The 21,962-nt window shown below is 44.2% G+C and overlaps 1 protein-coding gene across 2 annotated transcripts in view; it reads left to right on the plus strand.

Moving 5' to 3' along the window:
- MDFIC (MyoD family inhibitor domain containing) overlaps positions 1 to 21,962 on the plus strand; it is a 99,976-nt gene that overhangs the window by 73,931 nt on the left and 4,083 nt on the right. The gene's annotated exons all lie outside the window — the stretch shown is intronic.

Raw genomic sequence — 21,962 nt, forward strand, 5'->3', positions numbered from 1 at the left:
GTCCTGGCAATTGCACCACTAGTATTCAGCCAAGGTAGGCTTTTGTTTTACGATGGTTGCCTAAAATTCTGTTGTCCTATTTAATATTTCCTCAGCATTTTTCAAACTTTTATTTCTTCATGCTTTCTGAAGCAATACTTGCCAGTTCATTGGAAAACAGGATTTTTAATACATTTCACTGCTCGGCCAACAGGAGCAGCCGTTGTACAGTGAGGGAGGGACATGTGTGAGAGGGAAAGAGAAAGGCAAGTGGGAAAAGTTGACTCAGTCAAAGTTGAACTCATTCTGTTCAGAAAAATCATTACTTTTCTACAGGAAATGGTTCATCAGTTGTTGAAAATGTACAACTTTGCCTCTCAGAAGTCTTCATCATGGGAGTGTGACTCTGTGGGATTGAACGTGGACATTTAAATATTGCGCTTCCTTTAGTGGGTGAGAGTGTGGATCGTATATTGTCATCTGCGGTGGCCGTGCTCATACCCTTCCATTTGACGGAAGAGCAGTGATTTCACAAGGGTCTGGGACATGTATAGCTACGCCTTTAAACCCATGAAATACCTCAAAATGTGTTTCTAATCTCAAAGGTGTGCTAGTAACTGGTGCCTTTGGAATTAATTCATCGTAATAGATAAAAGCTATCAGCTATTGTAGACCCTCTCTATGCTTTGGATTTGTAGACACGCTTATCTTTTGCGTAGCTCTAACCATTTAAATTAGTTTAGCATTCACTCAGGAGTTGGGTGGGGAGGAAATAACACAATAGAGATACAGATAGATTGGCCAGGAAGCTTTAGGGTGTGGGGTGGTGAGGTGAGACTATTTAGAAAATGGTTTCAGAATAATAAGCTAAATGGGAGCGATTGAATAAATGTTATGACCCTATCATGTTTTAAATTTTGTCTAGAGTGATGAAAAGTTTAAATGATGTTTGTATTAGATAAAATGACAATGAGCGGATACAGTAACCAGGATGGACGTTTATTTTCAATTCAAGAGTTGTATTAAGTGCCAGTTCTGGTGGGTCTGTTTTTATGTAGTGATTCGAGATTGAGTGAAGGACCAGAGCCCAAGGTTAGAGCTGAGGACAACTGGAACAGCAGTTAATATGCTTCCTAAGCAAGACTGCCATTAATTTTCTGGTTCAGTTATTTGGGAAAATGAATAGCACTTAGGAAATCAGGAAGAATAGCAGGATGTAGTGTGGGGCTGCTCACAAGTTCGACTGTTCCCTTTTCCAATGATGATACACAATCCCAAGTCACACTCCATAATACGCTTGTAGTTAGAACACTAGAGCTCGGGAGAAGGAATTAAAGTATACTAACTTATGCTTGTCCCCAGGGTGGGAATGTTTGCACACGAATCTGGATGGGTTCCTTAAGTACTGAGTGAAGAGGAAAGGTCAGAAGAATGAGTGCGGAGTGACTCAGGGCTCGCTGGAGGCCGGCCAGTTTAATGATGTAGCTTGCAAGTTCAGCTTGAGTGCTTGGGAGACAATCCATGAAAAAGTTCAAACTCTCCTCCAGAGCGTATGTCACAGAGATGGAAGAAGGCTGGGGCCCTGATAAGATATCAGGGGAAGAGGCCAGAGTGCAAAGAGAATGAGGAGGACAGTGATCTGGCGGAGGAAATCAGTAAGAACGTTGAGACGAAAAATAAATTGAAGAAGGTAACTATCACAAGGATTGAGAAAGAGTGTTTTATGACGACCAGACATTGTTGACACGATCAGGAAGATGAATGTACTGAAATAATCCTGCTGGAACAAATGATGGGATTGGCTTGAGCAGCCATTGTTAGGGAGAAGTGAGGGGTGAGTTTTGTGGAATATGGTGAGACACAATTGATAACAATTGTAGAAAAGCCAGACTCAGGGTGAATATAGGGACTTGGATGCGTTGTTTTGGTTTATTTTGTTTTCAGATGGGAAATACTTGAGTGGTTTTATGTTTGGGTGGAAAAGATTCTGGAAGGAGGGAAAGTTTGAAGCTATGAACCCAAACCAAACCCTCTGCCATTGAGTTGATCCTAACTCAGTGCCCCTATAGGGGTTTTTGAGGCTGCATCTCTATGGTGGCAGACAACCTTACCATTCTATCAGGATCAGCTAATGGGTTTGAACCACCTGCTCTGCAGTTTGCCCAGTACTTGAACCCACGTGCCACCAGCATGATGCCTTCCTGGCACACCAGCATGCAGTCTCTAGAGATTCAAGTTAAGTGCTCGATACACTGAACCATGTGAATGTCTATCCGTTATTAAAGCTAGAAAATTGAGCAACTAGACAGGTCTTACTGAATGGTTAACCTGGATCGCTTCACTCTGGGTTCTTTCAACAGACTGATCTTGGAAGTTTGGTGACTAGTTTCTTTGGAGTGCCTGGATATGAGGGAATGTGATTTTTGCTGATTGAAAAGCCAGCCATGAGTCCTGCTTCTTCCTCACTTCATGTGTTCTAGCCCTTTAATGAAAGGCGTAAACAGAGCAGGCATTTATGGTTCTGTTTTAAATTTCTGACATATGTTTTGAATGGTAAGTTGATAGCTTCTTAAACTTTAGATTGAAAACTTACTACCGTCAAGTCAGTTCTAATTAATTTTAATCCCACGCAACAGAGTAGAACTGCCCCATTTGAAGGGAAAAAATGTAGGAAATTGCTGTATAATACGGAAAAATAAAAGGTTTACGTATTTCGGTATTATTTTTTCACTGCGAGATCTTTATTAAAACTAAAAAAGATCATGACTTTTATCTCTTTATGTCTTAAAATGTTTACACAGTATCTAGTGTATACCAGACAATACGTTTTTTTTTTCCTTTTTTAAAGATCTAGCTAAATCAAATTGATATTTAAATGTGAATTTCTCTTCGGCAAATTGCTATCCTAGCAAATGGCTTGAAAAAGTTAAGGCGTATCCTATAATAAATTAGAGTGTTCATTAATTGTGATACTACGTAATTCTGCTTACTACTACATCATAATACTGTTTTTTTGTTTTGTTTTTCATTTCATGGGCTTCTTTGAGAATCTCAGACATGTTATATGACTTCTCTTCTGCCAAGAACCCCATTCCTGAGTTTAGCAGGAAAGTTCTTAAGAAGAATAAGGAAGTCCTGTTAGTATTTGTCTTATTTCTGAAGGTATCCAAAGGCAGTGAATTTCTTCAGACTGACTTATTTCGCACTCCGCTGTCTCTAAGAAATGGACAGTGACGAGGCAGTAGACCGTGCATGGTCTATTACGAGATGTGCTAAGGCTTTTGATTTTGCTCCAAGTAATCTAGCGAGCCAGGGCCGGTTATTGGACAGATAATTGACACAATCTGATTGGTCATGTTTAATCATTATCCTTTTATTTGTGTGTGTTGAGTGTAAAACTAGAGGTGCACGAGGCCCCGAGAAGGGAAGTGTGTTGCGAGACCCTTGGGAAACCAGTGCATCTGGCAGGGGATGGGGTTGGCTCAGGCGAGCCGTGGTCATGAAATCTTTGTTGCACGTGGATTCACTTTGAAGGTAGACCAACAGGATTTACGGATTGTGTGGTGAGAAAAACAGGGGTTCAGGATAATTTTTTTTCAAGTCTGAGCACTTGAGCATATCCATTGATTCTGTGGGAGGAATGGATTAGGCATTTGAGATGCCCACTGTACACCCGGCAGTACCGTGAGATTGGTAGGTAGATAAGGGCGTCGGGAATCCGGAGGAAAGTTCTTCAACCTGAGAAGCATTTTCTGGAGTCATGGGATTACAGAAAGTACGCTGGCTGCATCCAGACATTTGCATTCCTCTGAGGTTGTCCATGTCATTCTGAAAGGCACTTGGGGTTAAGAGCTATGGCCAAAGAAGCCAATAGAATGAAGAAGTGCTTCAGCAACTCAGGTCGCAGTGTGAAGAGCAACCAGGAGAACCGTGAGGATGGGTCGCCGCTGCGGGCGAACGGGCCTGTCAAGAGAAGCAACTTATTTCCCCAAGTGGAGAAAGAGTTTCACGATGGCGGGAGTAATCGTGTGTCCAGTGCAAGAAGTCCAGTAAGATGACTGACAAGGGATCACTGAAATTGTCATGTGGAAGTCCATGGTGATCTTCTGATTTTGGTGGTGGTGTGATAAGCTTCTGATTCTGGGGAGAACGGGAGGAGAGAAATGGAAATGGGGCGCCGTGAGGAAGAGTTTTCTTCAAGCAGAATCCATGGTGGGCTGGTCACAAAAAGGGAGTGTGTTTAGCTGGTCCATTGCTCCTGTAATGCTCCAGTAGATGGGGGATGTTGGGGGTGTGGGAAAGGAGTGTTCTCGAGGGGGTGAGAAGGAAGAGGGTCCCTTACAACCTGCCTCATAGTGTTGGGGTTTTTTTGGGGGGGGGGGTATATGTCTTATCTCTGTGAGAGAAAGATGAGTAAGTCTGCTTGCATAAAGCTTCACAACTTCAGAAACTCTGTGGAGCAATTTTTGTCTGTATGTAGGGACACTGTGAGTCAGAATAGACTCTGCGGTTTATTTTTTTTCTCCTTCCTAGATTTTTTTATCATTAGAAAAGAGCAGTCATGCTTTGAGATTATTCAGTACACCCAGTGTTCAGTGGTACAGTATCTGCAGTAGAACAGCACCTTAGATTTTGTTTATTTAAGTGAAAGTTGTTTACGTGACCAGTAGGCTCTTGATATTGTTAACTTATAGTTTTGGAAACTATCCATCTGAGAAAATATTACCATGTGGAATGATGCGGAATCTCCTAAAAGTTTCTATTCACTTTAAAAGGACTTAGAAAAATCATTTTATAGTTACAATAATAGTGCAGACACTACAAAACACTACGACTCAAAAGAGGAAGTTTTGGGAAAACGATACAGAAGAGGCAGGATGTTTTGAATCTTCTGACAAAAACTGGCTTATGACTCATGGTGTTCTTGCAGTTTATAAAGATGTTACACAGTGGAAAATAGTATCAGCACATTTTTTACTGAATGAAATTTTTATCTTCAAATAGTTGTGGTACCAACAGAGCTGCTCACGACAAAAAACTTTTTCTTTATGTTTTGTCTTTCACTTAAGCCTACATTTTACCACCTTAGCCTAAAGCTTTTGAACTTTAAAAAAGTACGTCCCATTTGTGGAAGGTAGCAGGAAAACATACATAAATCAACGGAGCTAAAGAAATAAAGCCGATGCCATCCAGCCCTCAGGCGCCTTGGCGGTGGAATGGTCATTCTTTTGTGGCTGCGGACAGCGGGATCGGCTGTCTGCATCTACCGGACCATCCTCAGGAGAGTGGCAGGGTTTTCTGTGCCCTCACGAGTGAAGGTCTCTAGACCCACAGGGGCGCTTCTGCCCTGTCCATAAGGTCACTGGGAGTCGGCATCCACTCAAAGGCAGTGAGGGTCCAGATCTTAATTTGTGTGTGAGTACCATTGTTACTGGCAATCTAGAAGAATGAAGTATAAATTATAAATTTAGGTAGATTCGATTATAATCAGAGCCTCCTCTTTTTAATGAAAATGCTCTGTATGGTGTTTTGTTCACTGTTCTGTTTTGTTTATCATTGTCTCTGCTGCCTTCCTCTTAAATATCCGGATTGCTTTTGTCTGTGATGGGTTTTCCCTACATGGGGTTGCCTAGAGTCTCAATTGACTAGAGAGCAACGGATGGGGGGCCCCTGGGTGGGGAAAGCAGTTCTTGTCCTCAGCTGCTAACCAAAAGGAGTCTGGTTCCAGCCCAGCCAGAGGTGTCTTGGAAGAAAGGACGCAGTGAACTTCTTCGGAGGAATCTGTCTTAAAGCCACTGCCGAGCACAGTTCCTCTGTGACACACGTGGGGTTGCCTGGGACGGAATCGACTAGACCGCAGCTAGTTTGACTATTTTATGACTACCTTCTCTTGTTGGATAATTTCTCAAAATTTAATTTGTGGAAAATTAACCTTGAGCAAGTTTTTTTTTTATTTTAACAATTTATTGGGGCTGATACAATTCTTTTCACAGTTCATACATATACATACATCAATTGTATAAAGCACATCTGTACAGTCTTTGCCCTAATCATTTTTTTCTCTTTTCTTCTTTTACATTTTATTAGGGACTCAAACAACTCTTACCACAATCCATACATATACATACATCAATTGTATAAAGCACATCCATACATTCCCTGCCCCAATCATTTTCAAGGCATTTGCTCTCCACTTAAACCCCTTGCATCAGATCCTCTTTTTCCCCGCCCCTCCCTCCCCATTCCCCCCTCCCTCATATGCCCTTGGTAATTTATACCTCGTTATTTTGTCATATCTTGCCCTATCCGGAGTCTCCCTTCCCCCCTTCTCTGCTGTCCCTCTCCCAGGGAAGAGGTCACATGTGGATCCTTGTAATCAGTTCCCCCTTTCCAACCCACTCACCCTCCACTCTCCCAGCATCGTCCCTCACACCCTTGGTCCTGAAGGTATCATCCACCCTGGATTCCCTGTACCTCCAACCCTCATATGTACCAGTGTACAGCCTCTGTCCTATCCAGCCCTGCAAGGTAGAATTCGGATCATGGTAGTTGGGGGGAGGAAGCATCCAGGATCTGGGGGAAAGCTGTGTTCTTCATCGATACTACCTCACACCCTAATTAACCCATCTCCTCTCCTAAACCCCTCTATGAGGGGATCTCCATTGGCCGACACTTGGGCCTTGGGTCTTGAGCAAGTTTTTAAAAAACACAATAGAAATGAAGATTCTTAAAGACTAGGAACCTAGAAATGGCATTTACTCCCTGGGTTTGTCTCTTTTGTTCTAGTCAAGTCCAGAATTGTCGTTTTTCTGGTGGTTATTTCATAGTACATCTTTCTGTCTGCCTGTCTGTCCTCCTTTATCTCCTCTAATTCTCCTTTTCTTAATTTCTTTCCCATTCCCCTCTTTACACCCTTCCACCTCTCTTCCAGAAATGTGAATACCATACCAATCCCACTGCCACCAAGTCACCTGCATGTCATAGCAGCCCTAGAGGTCAGCGTAGAACTGGCCCTTGGAGTTCCTGAGACTGTACGTCTTTGTGGGAGCAGACGGTGTCTCCCTCCGCTCCACAGCTGAGTGTGCATTGCTGACCTGTGCTTAACACCTTCATGCATAATCCACTATAGTACCCACCTGCCTTAGACGCACTGAGTGATTCCATTTACTCACATGTTGTAATGCATACGAAGGAACAATGGCAGTGACGTAAGACATCCCTGCGTGTAGTTTATCGTTTTCGTCAGGTAGTTTTATCCGTAGTTTGTGAGTACAGGTGACAGCTCTTTTGGTAAGCGTCCTTGAGTCCTGACTCCCAATGGCCTGTTGTGTAGATCCAGTGCCATCCTCACAATCGCCATCTTGTTTGAGCTCGTTGTTGAAGCCTCCGTGTCAGGCCACTTTGTTGAGGGTTTTCCTCAAACGGGTTGAAGGGCCGTATTGGCTTTTCATTCCACTACCCTAGACATAGAAGAAGGCAGGAAACTGGTTTCATGTTTCCTCCATGCCAGAGGGTAAACCAAAAATTCCTGTCATCAAGTTGAACCCAACTCCGAGCAGTGCTCTGTGGGGTTCCCAAGGCTGTACGTCTGTCCGGGGGCAGATAGCCTGTCCTCTCTCCTGTAGAGTCCTCAGCGGTGTGGACTGTCAACCTTGGGGTTAGCAGCCCAACGTTCGGCCTGCACCCTGCCAGGCCTCTTTATGCCCGAGAGCCAGGCCTCCATGGAATTCTTCAGACATGACGGCTGGAGGAAATGGCAGGGAAGAGAGCAAGAGCCGTGGAGTCAACAACTCCATGAAGAATATTTTTTCCAGGGTCCCCAGCAAATGTGTCTGTGGGATTTTCATCGAGCCTCAGCAGAGGGAGGTTTCAGGCTGTTTTTCAGAGAGCCGTATGCTGGAGGTTTGCGCTGGCGTCCACACCTCTTGTGCATTTGACCAAAAGGAAGATGGAAATTGGGGGGCATCCTCTCTCACGTAAATGTGGAAAGCAATTTGATGTCTAGAAATGAATAATTATAAAGCCACTTACTCAGGAAATTAATCATGCTTCTCGTTTGAAGGAGAAAAATGTATTCATACAAATAAATAGTGGTTGTCTCTTAGAAAATTGAGAAATCCAGGGGTTTGTGGAAAATGCAAAGATAATTGAAAGAAAAGAATGAAATGGATTAATATGCTAGTTTTCCAAAGGCATATTAAAACTGCCTAAATTTCTGCTCTGACTTCTCTTGGGAAATCAAACCAGAGTCACTGGACCTCTTGGGGAATAATATCCCTATAACATAACGTAATTTAAAGTTGACACTGAAAGTTGAAGTTTATTTTTCTTCTAATAATTATGCTCAGTGAGGAATGCAGAAATTGCATTTTAGAATGAAGAGCGGGGCAGTGGTTCTGTCTGAAAGAACATTTCAATATCTTTGGTAGATATCTCCCAGAGTTTGGTTCTGGGGAGTGACAGAAAAAGTGACAAGTTAAAGCCAAAGGCATCTTTACCTCAGGCATCCACATGAGTCTCAGTAAGTCGCCTGGCATTTTGTGAAGCGTCTGCTCAGGCCCACTCCTGGGTGCTAGGATCTATGGTGGAATTTCCCTTTATTTTGTACTCAAGGGTTATTGGTTTATTTTTTTTAAAGACTTTCAGTCAGAAATAAGTAGGCGTCTCTATTAGCTCCCGAGCCCTAGAAAATGGTGTGAACACACAGAGATGTTCTTAGAATTACAACCAGGATGTCCCCCAGAAGTAAGAATGATGAGACTGGGCCTCACTTTGGATGACCAATTGTGGAAAGGGGCACTGTGATAGGGGAAAGGTTGGCAAAGCGAATGGAGGCCCTCAGCGCCATGACTTAATTCAATGACTGCAACCATGGACTCACACCAAGAGTCGTGGGATGGTGCAGGATCGGGGCTGTGTCATTCTGTTATCAGTTGTGATGAGTCAGAGCTGAGAGGACTAACAGCAGCAGGATCCGGGCTGTGTCATTCTGTTATCAGTTGTGATGAGGCAGAGCTGACAGGACTAACAGCAGCAACAACAAAAGTCTGTGCACTACATAATGCCAGTCCTCACTTGCTAACTACCCTGCCATCTGACACATTTACAGTTTCAGAACCAACGACCTCGGTGGTCATTTTACCTTCTGTCTGTGCCAGGGATCTGAGCACTACTCAAGAAAGCCGGAGGACCATCAGGGTCACGGTCACTGCACACGGTGTGCTCTCTGGCGTCAGAAAGATTCTCAGAAACCCTTAGCCAATCTTTTCTACATCCCTCATTCATTGACCAGGCAGGAGTGCTTTGGCACTTGCTCTGTGGCAGCCACTCTCTCGGCGACTGCCTGGGCAGCCGCTCCGCCATGGGCAGCACCGACCTGCCTCCCCATTTCCCACAGTGCTGCCCATGTTCATTTCTGCTGGGCCCACCCAGCCTCTCTCTGACAAGCCACCCAGCCTCTCTCTGACGAGCCACCCAGCCTCTCCTCCTGGCCCGGCACACACATGTAACTAAACCTACATCAATTCTTAGCAACCTCTTAAAACAAAGAGCTCGCTTTCTCCCTCTTTCGGGCATGGATCCCTGACAGGGCGGATCCTGTCAACCACTTACCATCTGGGAGGATCCCTCTCTGAAGCTCAGCAGACACGCAAGTCTTTCTGAAACGGTACATGTGTGGCGCGTGCTGTATCCCTATGAAGTTACATTCCCTCAGGATCTTCTCTCCCACACAGAGAGCTCTCCTGGGAGGATAAGTGCCCTTGCGGTCCCTACTTCCTCACTTTACAGCCACTCGTCCCTCCGCTGATCGTGTCCCCCTCCATCCCCTCCTAATGGCGCGACCCTTTCATACAGTTCTTTATGTTGCGGTGACCCCCCAACCGTAACATTATTTGCGTTGTTACTTCATAACTGTCATTTGCTACTGTTATGAATCGGGTGACCCCAGTGAAAGTGGTGTTCGACACCCCACCCCCAAAGGGGTCGCGACCCACAGGTTGAGAACCGCTGCTCTCGCCCTTCCACGGCACCCCCTTCACTTGGTGTTTCTACTTCCTTGGAAACTCATTAGTCTCCTGTGCCTAGTCCTCTTCCTCCGTCCGTTCATGCACTGTGACTGTTTGTTGTGGGCCTCCTGTCTTCCCCTGCACCTTCTCTCTGCACAGGTTAGTAAAGTTACTGCTGGAGCGTTGTCTCTCCCCTCACCCGCTGGCCCAGGGCTCACACCTCCGAGGCAGCAGGCCACTAACCTCCCCACTGTCTCCACTCACCTCTTAGAATCCCCACTGAAGTATCCTCAGACTTCCCCTTTCCCAAAGTCAATGTTCTCAAGCCAAACCCTTCTTCCTCTTAGTTCTTCCCTTGGCAAATGATCCCCACACGAATCAGCCACGTTTTGACCCTTCTGTTTTCATCACTGCCTCTTCGAAATTCTTCCCAGCTTAGGGGACCTCTTTCAACCTATCTCACACCATCTTGTCACCATGACATGATACCCTTGCCTCCTTCTGTCTTAAAACAAGAATGGAAGACTTTATACCTTCGCTCCCCTGGCCTCAAAAGTATTGAGCCAGTTGCTTACTAAAACCACCGTGCCCTTGTTTCTGTGTCACATTGAAAGCTCCGTGTGGCCTGTAAACCCTGCAGCTACTCTACGCCTAACAGGGGCTTCTTTAAAGCACAAGTCAAATACCCAGTCAGAGGAGGAGAGCCTCACTCTTCCCCACCCCTCAGAGGCCCCTGTGACACGGCTGCGTTGTGGAATGGATATTCCTGCTGCTTGTGACTCAGTTTCCTCATGTATGCAATGGAACTGATAGCATCTCTCCCTTATGAAATTGTTAGAGAATTCAATGAATGACTTTGTAAACTGCCTAGAGTAATACATGGGGCATAGCTGTGGAACAAAATAATCTAATCCTAATAAAATAAAACGTGGAGACTACGTGGCTCAGAGGCTTTGGTGTCCATTCACACCTACCTGCGAATTCTGGAACACGCCCCCCTTGTTGTTTCATACCTCAGGCCACTTAGGCAACATTGTGGGTCTGTTTTCTCATCTATAACATGACCTCATGCCCAACGAAAAGGGCTTTCCCAGCCTCCAAGGCGAGGCCTCTTACATCCTGTGCCCGTCTTAACTCATGTGATCATAATTCCCCCTGGGTTAATGCCCATTGCACTAGTGGCCACACTGTGACATGTTTTCTATGTAAGTAAGTAAGCATTGTGTTCCTGGAGTTTTGTCTCTCATTCGGGCATGTGGCAGGTAGCTTATATGCCATAAATGTTTGTCATATGAATACTTCATTTTAAGACCTGGTATCTGGGTTTCTATGCTAATCAGCAACGAGAGCTATATTTACTCATTTAGTGTTTATCTGCCTTCTATGCATTTACCACTTCCAGTGAGTTTTCTGTGACTAATGCCACGTGATTCTGACAGCTTCTGTGGACCAGAGTGCCTATGGTTTATCCTTGGGACTTCATAAAATTCCCGGGGGGAAATCCATGATCTTTTCATGCTGTATTTCCACGAACTCTTCAAAGTCCCTTTGTATGTATTTTGACCGTTTCTCTGTGTTCATATGAAGCTTAAATTGTGCACCATACCTGGTCTCTGTAACAAGACATTCAAGGCCATTACTGGTTTTCTAGGACTAACATGAGAAAGTGCCATCAAGTAGGTCGTTTAAAATAACAGAAATGCATTGTCTCGTAGTTCTGGAGTCCAGCAGTCTAGAGTCAAGGTGCTGCAGAGATACGCTGTCTGAAGACTCTTGGGGAAGATCTCCCCTCGCCTCTTTTTATAAGGATACCAGCCAGTTAGATTGACTTAGATTGCAATAAGACCATAATTGATAACTATGAACATATTTTAATGCTCTATAAACAAATAAGCCCACATCTACAGGTGTGGGGATTAGAAGTTCGACATAACCATTTGGGGCATAGAAGTGAAAGTCATAATAGAGCTTGCACGTCTGCAGCATGGCCACCTGCCCTTGGCTCTACCCAAGACTTATGCTCAGTGCTCTTTAACTTTCTGGTATATGGAATATCATAACAAGCTCAGAAAGCACTCTTCACGGGGCCATTTTTTTCCTGAGCTAGAATCTACTGGCTAGAGGTAATTGTCAATTATAATATCATAGAGTCATAGTCCTTGAGAAGGACTTGGGAGATCATTTCTCTTTCCTTGGATGCGGCTGGACATAGACTGAAAGAACCGATTCCAGGTCCCTCAGCCAGGCAGCGGAAAGGCCACGCTCAAAAGCAGCCTCAGTTCTCCAGTGTCAGGATCCTCATGAGGTGGGTGATGCCTGAGCTGGCCGTGCCGCTCCTGAAGGAAGCAGTGTGGTCGTTCATTAAGTGGTTTTCCTTTTGTGGCCCCCAGTGTTAGTTCCTTATTGCTTACCGGAAAAACCAAGCGTGCAAACGGCAATAATAAGAACCACAGACATGTGGGCGCTTATTTCGCCAGTTCTGGCATTTGGCTGCCCTAAAAGTAATAAACCCCAAGAAACGGGGGCCCTGAGAGAACTCAGTGTGGGTGGTGGGGGTAGGGGTGGGGGTGGTGGTGGTGGTGGCCAGGAACAAAGATGGAGTGCAGAGAATGGAGAGGTGACTCAGTCAGAGAGTTTTAATTCTTATGGTCTTTCCTCAATTAAAATACCCTAATGTGCAGGACTATGGAATTTTTATTGCACGAGGAAACCAGGTTTAGCCAGTTTGGTTAATTTTAGAGTTCTTGCAAACAACATGGTCATAGATTTTCTTGGCTCTGGAATTGTTTGTACACTAAATTAAGGTGGAGATATTTATACCTTATAATTTTGATGTCAGCTCTCCTGTTCACCTGAGGTTTATGATGGTGCCTCAAAAAAAAAAAAAAGAAATGGTATTAAAGATAACACGGGTGGAGAGGGAGGGATAGGGAAAGAGTACAAAATACCACTGTCGATTTACTAATGAATTCCACAAGTAACAGGATTGGCCCCTCCAGGCGCTGCTTTGAAACAGGCTGTGGTGGGATTTCTCTGTCACGCTGATGTTTCCCCTCTTCATCTCACCGGAGGGTCTTGGTTGGGGCCTGGCTCTGCTGCCTGTGCTGGGGAAGGTGTGGTGGGCCTTCTCAAAGGCACAGCTTCTCCTGCCTCTTTGAGACCTGCACCCCCTGCTTCCCTGGACCTGCAGCAGCAGCCCCCCAGAGCACCTCTCCACCCTGGGCCTGGCAGAGGTGCCCTGTGGACTCGGGCCGGGCAGTGGGAAGGTGCCTGGGAGTGGTCGTGCACGTTCTAAGGCCTGCGAAGTCAGGGCAGCTCCGATGCCGGCCAGGGCACGCTCCTCTGGGCGCACTGTGTAGAGGACAGCTGGCCAGCCACGGGGGTCTGTTGGTGTCAGGCTAAGGTCGGCTCGTATTATCGTGCCTGTAACCTTTCATGAATTCACCCTAGTGAGTACAGTACGGTTTATAAAATAAAAAAACTTTAAAGACAGCTGGTTTCTTTTCGTAATAAACCTTACACAATGTTTAATGCAATGACAAACAGCAGGAGATGAAGCCAAAATGTGAGTTGCGAAATAAACACAGGGAAATCAAACTCGGGGAGAGAGTAAGTTAAGTACTTGGGAGAGATTTATATTTTATTTTTACACAAACGTGGACTCATTAAAAGCCGAGGATTTACATACTTTCCTATCTTCTCTCCCAGCCATAAACAATCTTGGTACCAACTTCAGATTGCTGAAGGTTGCCTCTTGCTACGAAACGCTTTAAACATCTAACATCTAACAGAGATTAGATGATCCATAAATTACACTCCACCTTCTTAGTAATTAAATTCTCCGTATTAGAGAAGTTTTAACTTTATTAAGTCTCCATTGAGTCATTTTAGTTAAGGTTTGGTCTTACTGTGGTGTTTTGCCTGTGGCTTCCTGAGAAAGTAAATGGTAATCATTAAAATATGAAAAAGTAGGTTCTTGTTTTGAAATACCTTGTTCTGTACCCAGGCGGAAGATTTCCTAACTCTTCCCAGGCAGTATTCAGCTCTCATCTGCTGCCGATTCTTAAAGGCCCCTCTGGCTGCATTTGTTTCCACGTGTTTGAGTGATGAGCAGAGCCTGTGTTGGCCATCCTGAGGGTGTGGTGATGGGGTGAATCAAAGGGGCATAGGTAGGAAGAGGGGTGTGACCATCCTGGATTAACTGTTTTGTCATTATCGTCACAGTAATTGCTGCAGGAAACCTGTGCAGGATGTTAAGTCCTCTACCAAGCATTGTGCATACACCACTCTCCTCATCCTCGCCCACGCCCTATGGGAACACTATTGATATGATCCAGCTATAAAATGTGCAGTCTGAACATGTTGGAGAGATTCAGTTGTTCTTGTTAGCTGCTTGATAGCAGCTTGATAGCAGCTGGCCTCCCTCCCTTCCCCCGCCCCCCCCCCCCATGCAAGGCAACTCCCATAGACAATGGAAGGAAATGCTCCCAGAGCCAGAGCCATCCCTGGAGACGCTGCTGATGGGACCTTGATGATCCCATGAGCCATAGGCTTCTCATTGCTTGGCTCTTGGAAGTGGACCACTGGCTTTCCTCCCTGGGTCACCTTAATCTTGGAGTCCTGTGAAGCCTGGTCAGCAGCACAGCAAGGATCCACTGAGAGACCATTAGTGTTTGCATGGGAAATGCCTTGGGCATGAATCGAGCCTAATTTGCTTCAACCACTGAGCTCCCCTGCCACCACTTACTGTATATACTCGAGTATAAGCTGAGTTTTTCAGCACATTTTTAATGCTGTTTTTGTGGTAAAATTAGATGCCTCGACTGATATTCAGGTTGACTTATACTCGAGTATATATGGTACCCCCTTTATTTTAAATGAATATATTATTTAGCTTTTCCCCTACCCCTGCCCAAATTTCTCTTCATGAAAAAAATGTTTTCAGTAAGCACCGCTTTTAACTGACATGTTTACATCTCTTCAGATTTCTGTATGCAGTCTCTGAAAAAAACAAAGGTCCTCTTGACACGTATGTGTGTGTGTGTATTAACACACACTCACACACACACACACACACACACACACACACACATTCTTTTCCCGACCCTGGTGAATTGTGATTCCTTAGAAAAGACTAACCACTACTAGTTGAGTCTCGACCCCCCATGACTGGACCATCTCTCTGGAATATGGAGCGAACGCGCCTCAGACAAGGCAGCAGGGCACCGCACAGGGAGAACTGCTGTCTGGATCCTCAGCTTAGGAGCTGGCTGGCTGCAAAACACAAACTTACCTCCCAAAGGAGGGGGGTGGGTGCCAGAATGTGGAAACGGGGCTCTTCCCTGAGGAGCCCCTGCCCTGGAGGCGGGGCCTTTTTTACTTTGTTTTTGTTCCTCTGAGTTTGAGGAAAGATCATCCCAAAGACTATTGTTCCTTTCTCCCTAAGTGTGGTCTTCTTGCTGCAGTGGAAAATGCAGCTCTTTGCTAACTTCTTACCTCCTGACCTGTCTCACTCTCTTCCTCACTAGGAAAATATTGACTGTGTTCTTGGCTGAGGTGCATGGCCTCTCGGGACAGCGCTGTGCCAGAGGGGCTCTGTGTAGGAGGCACACGCCAGGCCGATTTATTCAGGCCGCAGGTCAGTGTGGGGCTGTAGGCTAGCAAAGCTTGGGCTCCTGCACGCACAGCCACGGCGCTGTGTTAGCAAATATGTGCCGCCCCACTCTCCCCTGAAGAGCAAAGTTCCCGGAAGGTGTCTGTGTCTGGTCCCTCACAGAGGTAGGCTCATGATGCTGCCACCTCGACGATAGTTCAGAAGAAACAAAACCTACTCCGAGCCCCCGTTTTGATATCGTATTGAGAAGTAATCATGCACGATTGGGAAAGGGAAACACCGACCTGATCAGGTTTACCGTGCATGGCAGGCGTTAAAGCTAAGGAATGGGGACCTCCTGTGCCTTGGTTGTCTGTCACTCCACTGAGTCAAGTTGATTGGAATGCAGTCTCCTAAGTTCCTACTGACACATAGCTTTGATCGCCGTGCTCTTAAATACAATTGCTTTCTGGCTTATTGCTGGCCCATAGTTTATATCTTGGGGACTAGATTAAGCAGGTTATCTTTATTAGTGATTAGTCAAGATAAGATGCATTCAAATCTGCACTCACCCCCCCAAAAAAAGGGGGGTTGTGGGTTATTCTCAGAACTCACTGCTCTCTCTTTCCTGTGCTCCACTTAACAGCTGTTTGGTGTTTTTCCAAGAAATTGAGAGCGCTTGGTGTACCACATCTTAAACAAAGGAACCTAAGACAGACAAGAGACTTTTTTTGGGTAGGACAGAGTTTAGTGTACAGATAGAATTTTTAGATGGCTCGTCTTCAGGATACCTTTCACTTTAGCAAAATCATCTTCTTTTTATTTTCATAATACAGGATTTGGGGGGCCCAAATACTTATTGGATAAAGGAATTTAGGATAATTTCATTAATGTAACTTTTTAAAAAATTACAACCACTGTCCTCCAATGGCATTTGAATAAATGCAGTTCTCTATGGATCTATCACAGTATTCCCTCCATCATCCAAATATTATTGAAGGAGGTTTGGGTGTTGGCTTACCAGTATTGGGCGTTAGTAACTGCTGGAGCTTGGCATTGGTGACTTTTCCTTGGACCCAAGGACTGTGTTTGACATTGTGTCTGTAGGAATCACAATGGCTTCTGTAGTCAATGTTGTGTTAAAGAGATCCTTTTAGGCTTTCTTTTGAGCTACTTCATTGGTGGAATGTGCCTTTTGTTTGCCCAAATTTACAGCAGCTGTCAGACCTGTGCTGAGTTCTCCGCTAGACCCTGAATTTTGCAAATGTTTCTTGGCCGGGTTTAAGCCAGGCATTCTTCCCAGAACCTAGTTGGCTTCTCAAAGGTTAAACACTTTTGGCAAAAAACTGTAAACATGAGCGAATAAAACCATAAAAACTGAAAACCTCAAGAAGAGGGGGGAAAGAATTCTTTCAGACCGTGAAGCACATGATGCACTTTTGTTTAAGTTTGCTTTTTTATTCACTTCTTTTGAGTTTTCATAGTTCTTAGCATCTTTTGCTTTAGATAAAACTATCACTTTAATGTCTTTTATGAATCTTGATTCTTCTGGTGAGGATGGAGAGTCCTGGACACTGTAAGAGTCTCCCCCCACCCCAAGTTTATTTTAACCTTTCCCCCTACACTATTTATACAACGCAGCTAGAAAGAAGCTTTGTTCCGCAAAGAAAACAATCAGGTACTTAAATTGACTAGAAATAATTTAGGCATCTCTGTTTATAATGGACAGCGAGTAAGTGTGTTTTGGTAGCTGATTCTGTAGCTGTACCTTCTTTGGTATCTCTGTAACCGCTAAAGTGATTTTGGGTTTGTGGCTTTTTTAGGCGCTTTTTAAAATATTTTTTTCAGAGCAGACCAATTTTTCTTTCTAATAATTTGTGTAGGACTCATGTTTTAAGGGGATGACTACTTTTGGGGTGTGTAAATGTCAATATTTACCCAGAAGCATAACCTTCTGAGGTTCCTGCCATCACCATGCTTGACATTCCTATGTAATTTGCTGGTGTTGTTGCTGCTGCTCTTTGTTTGTTGTGTGTCTGAGTTGTGATGTCCTTTATCTGGAGGCTGCCCTCCCTCCTAGGTCTGTTTCAGTAGTGTGGTCGGTCTGCTGTCAGTAAGTGTGGTGACTTTACTCTTTTTGAATGGAGCCCTTTCAATGCTTCATTAAAATGGAAATTCAGAATAAACTTTAGAAAGGAGAAAGGGATATGAATGAGGGTTAAAAACAGATAGATGAGCCAACCAATCAGCAAGCAGGATGTCTCAGAATTACAAGTGCAAGTGAGATTCCTCTCCGGCGGGCCAAGCAAGTGTTAGCAGTGAACCTCTCCTGTAAGAACACAATAAAATGCTTGGTTACAGCATAGATTCCCAAACTTCTTGGCCCTACTACCCCTTTAAAAAAAAAAAAACTTACTCAGTGGCCCCCTGGCAATGAAAAGCTTTTGTATTATCACCTAGAATACAGGATAAAGTGTAGGTATCTGTTTTTCCCACACCGCCTCCCCATTCCTATCATTCCAGGACCCTCACAGGGTGGTATCACCTCCTTTGGGAAACATGCAGTTAGAATGTGCACTCTAGAAATGAATTACCTGTGTCCTGCTATTGACTCTACTACTTACTGCCTTATAACCTTGGGCAAATTTCCTAACTTTTCTGTAAATCAATTTCTGCATTGGTTAAAGGGGGGCTATAACTCGAACTGTTTCCTAGGATTAGTATTAAGACTAAATGAACTCATATTTATGAGGAGCTTGAAACAGAGTTTGATGCAAAATAAACTTTTTAAAATGTAAAATTATAAAAGAGTAAGGGGAGCCTCTCTTCCCTAAGGCATACATTATCTATGAAATTGTGGGGAAAATTCCATTACCTTTTAACTTCATTTTTCCAAGAACTTTTTGAAGCCCCTTAGTAGTTTTATTATGATGAATGTTATGCATGCTCTAGCATTTAGAACCATCTAAGTGATTGTTAACTATTCCTGGGGTTTTAAAAATACTCAAGTAAAGGTTCTTCACCATCAGTGGTTTATAGTAGGAGCCCTCTTTCACTCTTCAAATCTAAGTGTTTCACTTCGGACTATAAGGTAAATGCTCCAATGAACTGTTTTTGGAATTGATCAGTATAGGTACTTCTATAAAAAAGACACATTGAATACAACTGGCTCACTACTGAGAGTTAAACACGGTTTCCTTGTTAATATTATTAATAATAAAGCTAACAACGAGATCTAAAAGATGACAAAGAAAATAACTTTAGAATGATATGGTATGTTAAATTTGCTGTTTTACATCAGTTTGATTTTTCTACTTGTCCATCATTTCATAAAATATGGTAAGCAAAATGAGGTTTTAAGAGGCACTTTCGGACTCCTGTGTTGGATCAGCAGTTTGAAACCGCCAGCCATTGTAGGAGAAAGATGAGGCTTTCTACCGCCCTGACAGATGACAGCCTTAGAAACCTGCAGGGGAAATTCTGCCCTGTCCTTTAGTGTCATCAGTTGTCATTCACTTGATGACAGTGGGTTTGCTTGTTTTAAGTGAAGTAATAGAGAAGTGCAAAGCTCATTGGCACTCCAAGGAGTGGTAAGGCAATATTACCCTGTCAGTATTCACACTTGCTAGTGTACAAATGTAGGAACTCTGGTGAACTGTCACAAGGTTGGCAGTTCAAGCCAACCAACCACTCCTTGGGAAATAGTTGAGGCTGTCTGCTATTGTAAAGATTTACAGCTTCAGAAGCCCGGTATTGGGTCATGGTGATTTGGAATGCACTCAATGGCCACGGGCTTGGGAATGTATAGATCCCTTAATTTAGGAATAGGCTGAACAACTATTCCATAAGTCATGACTGGCTCTACCAGAATCTCACTATAGGTATTTAATTCTCGTGAAATGAAAAGCATTTGAAATAAAAATCAGTCATTTTTATCAGAAAGTAAAATATTAGTTAAGTAGATTCCAGTGTATTGCATTCATTGTTGGTGTTGGGTGCCATTGAGTAAATGCTGACTCAGCAATCCTGTGCACACTAGAACAAAACGCTGCCTGGGCCTGGGCCTGGGCTGTCCTCCAATTGTTCTTGCCTTTGAGCCCCTTGTTACAGCCACTCTGCCAGGCCGTCTGGTTGAAGGCCCTCCGCTTTTTCTCTGCCCTCCATTTACTGAGCCTGAGGGCCTTCTCCAAGAACTGGGCTCTCCCAGCATGTCCACATTATGTCAGAGGAAGTCTGGCCAGCCGTGCCTCTAAGGAGCATTCTTGTCTGTCAGTTTGTCCCTGCGCTGGCTCTCGTGTTAGCGTTGATGTGAGGCTCTGTCACTGGTAGTTCATATCCAAGCAGGGTCACCCAAAGTCAACAGGTTTCAGCAAGGCTTCCAGACGAAGACTGTGAAGAAGGGGGGGGGGGGCACTTAGAAGGATGTAGCCACCGAGAGCCTTAGGCATACCATCCAAAGATTGCATTGACTGTTCCCTAAAAATACCAGGAAGCGTTGTGTTAGTTAGCTAGTACTATTGTAACAGAAATACCACAAGTGGCTGCCTTTAACACGCAGGGATTAATTTTCTGTCAGGTTAGGAAGCCCCAAACCTGCATTCAGGGCGCCAGCCATGGGAAAGGCTTTCCGACTTTGTCCTTTCTGGAAGCAGGTCCTTGACTTTATTTTGACTTCTTGGTGCTCATTATGTGATTGCCATCCAACTTTATCTCGAGTGCTTGTTAATCCCTCCTATAATCCAGTAGTGATTCCTTTAAGACTCACCTCACAGGCTTGCTGTCCTGTGAACATAACAAAGGAAAGCTATTCTCCAGTGGACTTGTCGCCATGGGCATGGGATTATAGTTTACAACACATAATTTTCAGGGACAGGATCCATAGCAGTTGTTTGCCCCTGCTTCATCTCTTACATAGAGGCATGCCATTGTGTGAATATAACATTTTATAGAAAAGGATTTCTGTAACACTTAATCGTGATCATGTAGAACCTGTACATAGATCTAGAGACCGTTGTTCTAAAAGCGTAAGTAAATATTACTTGATTTAAAATTGGAAAAGGTGTGCAGCAAGTTTCTCTACTTTCATCTTCATTATTCAATGAATAAACCAAGCAAATAATCCAAGAAGCTGGGCGATATGGAAAACACACCTTTAAGATCGGAGGAAGATTCATTAACAACCTGTGATACCCAGGTGGCTCAACCTCATTACCGGAAATGAAGATGGCTTGACGCACTTACTGATGACTATAGAAGCTTTCAGTATGAATTATGCCCCACTGTGTAGAAAATTAAAATCTTCACAACTTGCCCTCAAGCAGCTGTCTAGCAGGTGTTGATGGGATCAGGTATCAGGTATCAAAAAGTCCAAAACAAACAGTTACATCGATGTGAATGAGGTGGGTTAGAGTGGAGACCCAAAGCCATCCCTCCCCACCTAATAGCTATAAGGAAAGGACCATTCAACCTGGGTGCTGTATAGCACAGGCAAAACGCACACATCACTCCTCTAGTTCCTGAATGCTTCCCCCCCCCCCACTGTGTCCCAGTTCTACTTAGACATGGGCCAGACTGGAGTACAGACATTGGTACAGATACGAATTCTCGACACATGGAATTCAGAGCAGATGAAACCCTCGGGACGCAGGGGGGTAAATGGCATGACATTGCTAGGGTGGCAGTGAATGAGGGGAAACGAAATGTGTATGAATTGATTGTTGACTTTAAAACTGATGATCTGCTGGGCAAAACCACCCACTTCAAAGGAAAAAGTTCACGTAAGGGTTGGGAAATTTTTGTTTGGCTTCCTTTAGACATGTCAGGAGAGACCGCTTGTTGGAGAAGGATCTCACCGTGCTTTATAAATCAGAGAGTCCGAAACAAAGAGGGGGCCGTGACAGCAGCTGGCGCCCTGGGCAAAGCACAGTAATGAATGTGAGGAGAAGGCAGGGCCGGGCAACGTTTGCTCCGTTGTACCTACAGTTGCTGTGAGCTGGTGTTGACTCTATCACCCGTAACAATCTGTCATATTTAAATTACTCTCTTTTCCAATTTTTGGCCAGGTGGGTGAAGAAGTTGAAATAAATTTCAATTTAAGAATACTTTAATAAATATTAGTACACTGCAATCATTTTAGTTCATTGTCACAAAGAACAATAGGAAATACTGATAATGGATATAGTGAGCATAGTCAAGTGATACTGAGGGCAAAGGGTCGTTGCACAATGTGTAAGAAAAATAACAGGCAAGGCACACATGCACATACATCTGCCAGGGTTTTGGTTCATGTTTCAATGCACCATTTACTTATACAGATCATCCACCTTGAATTTGTCTTAAGTTCTTTTGGGGGCTGCTAGCTTGCAAAACACCTGTACCAGAAA

The sequence above is a fragment of the Tenrec ecaudatus genome, chromosome 9 (assembly GCF_050624435.1).
Source record: "Tenrec ecaudatus isolate mTenEca1 chromosome 9, mTenEca1.hap1, whole genome shotgun sequence".
NCBI lineage: Eukaryota > Metazoa > Chordata > Mammalia > Afrosoricida > Tenrecidae > Tenrec > Tenrec ecaudatus.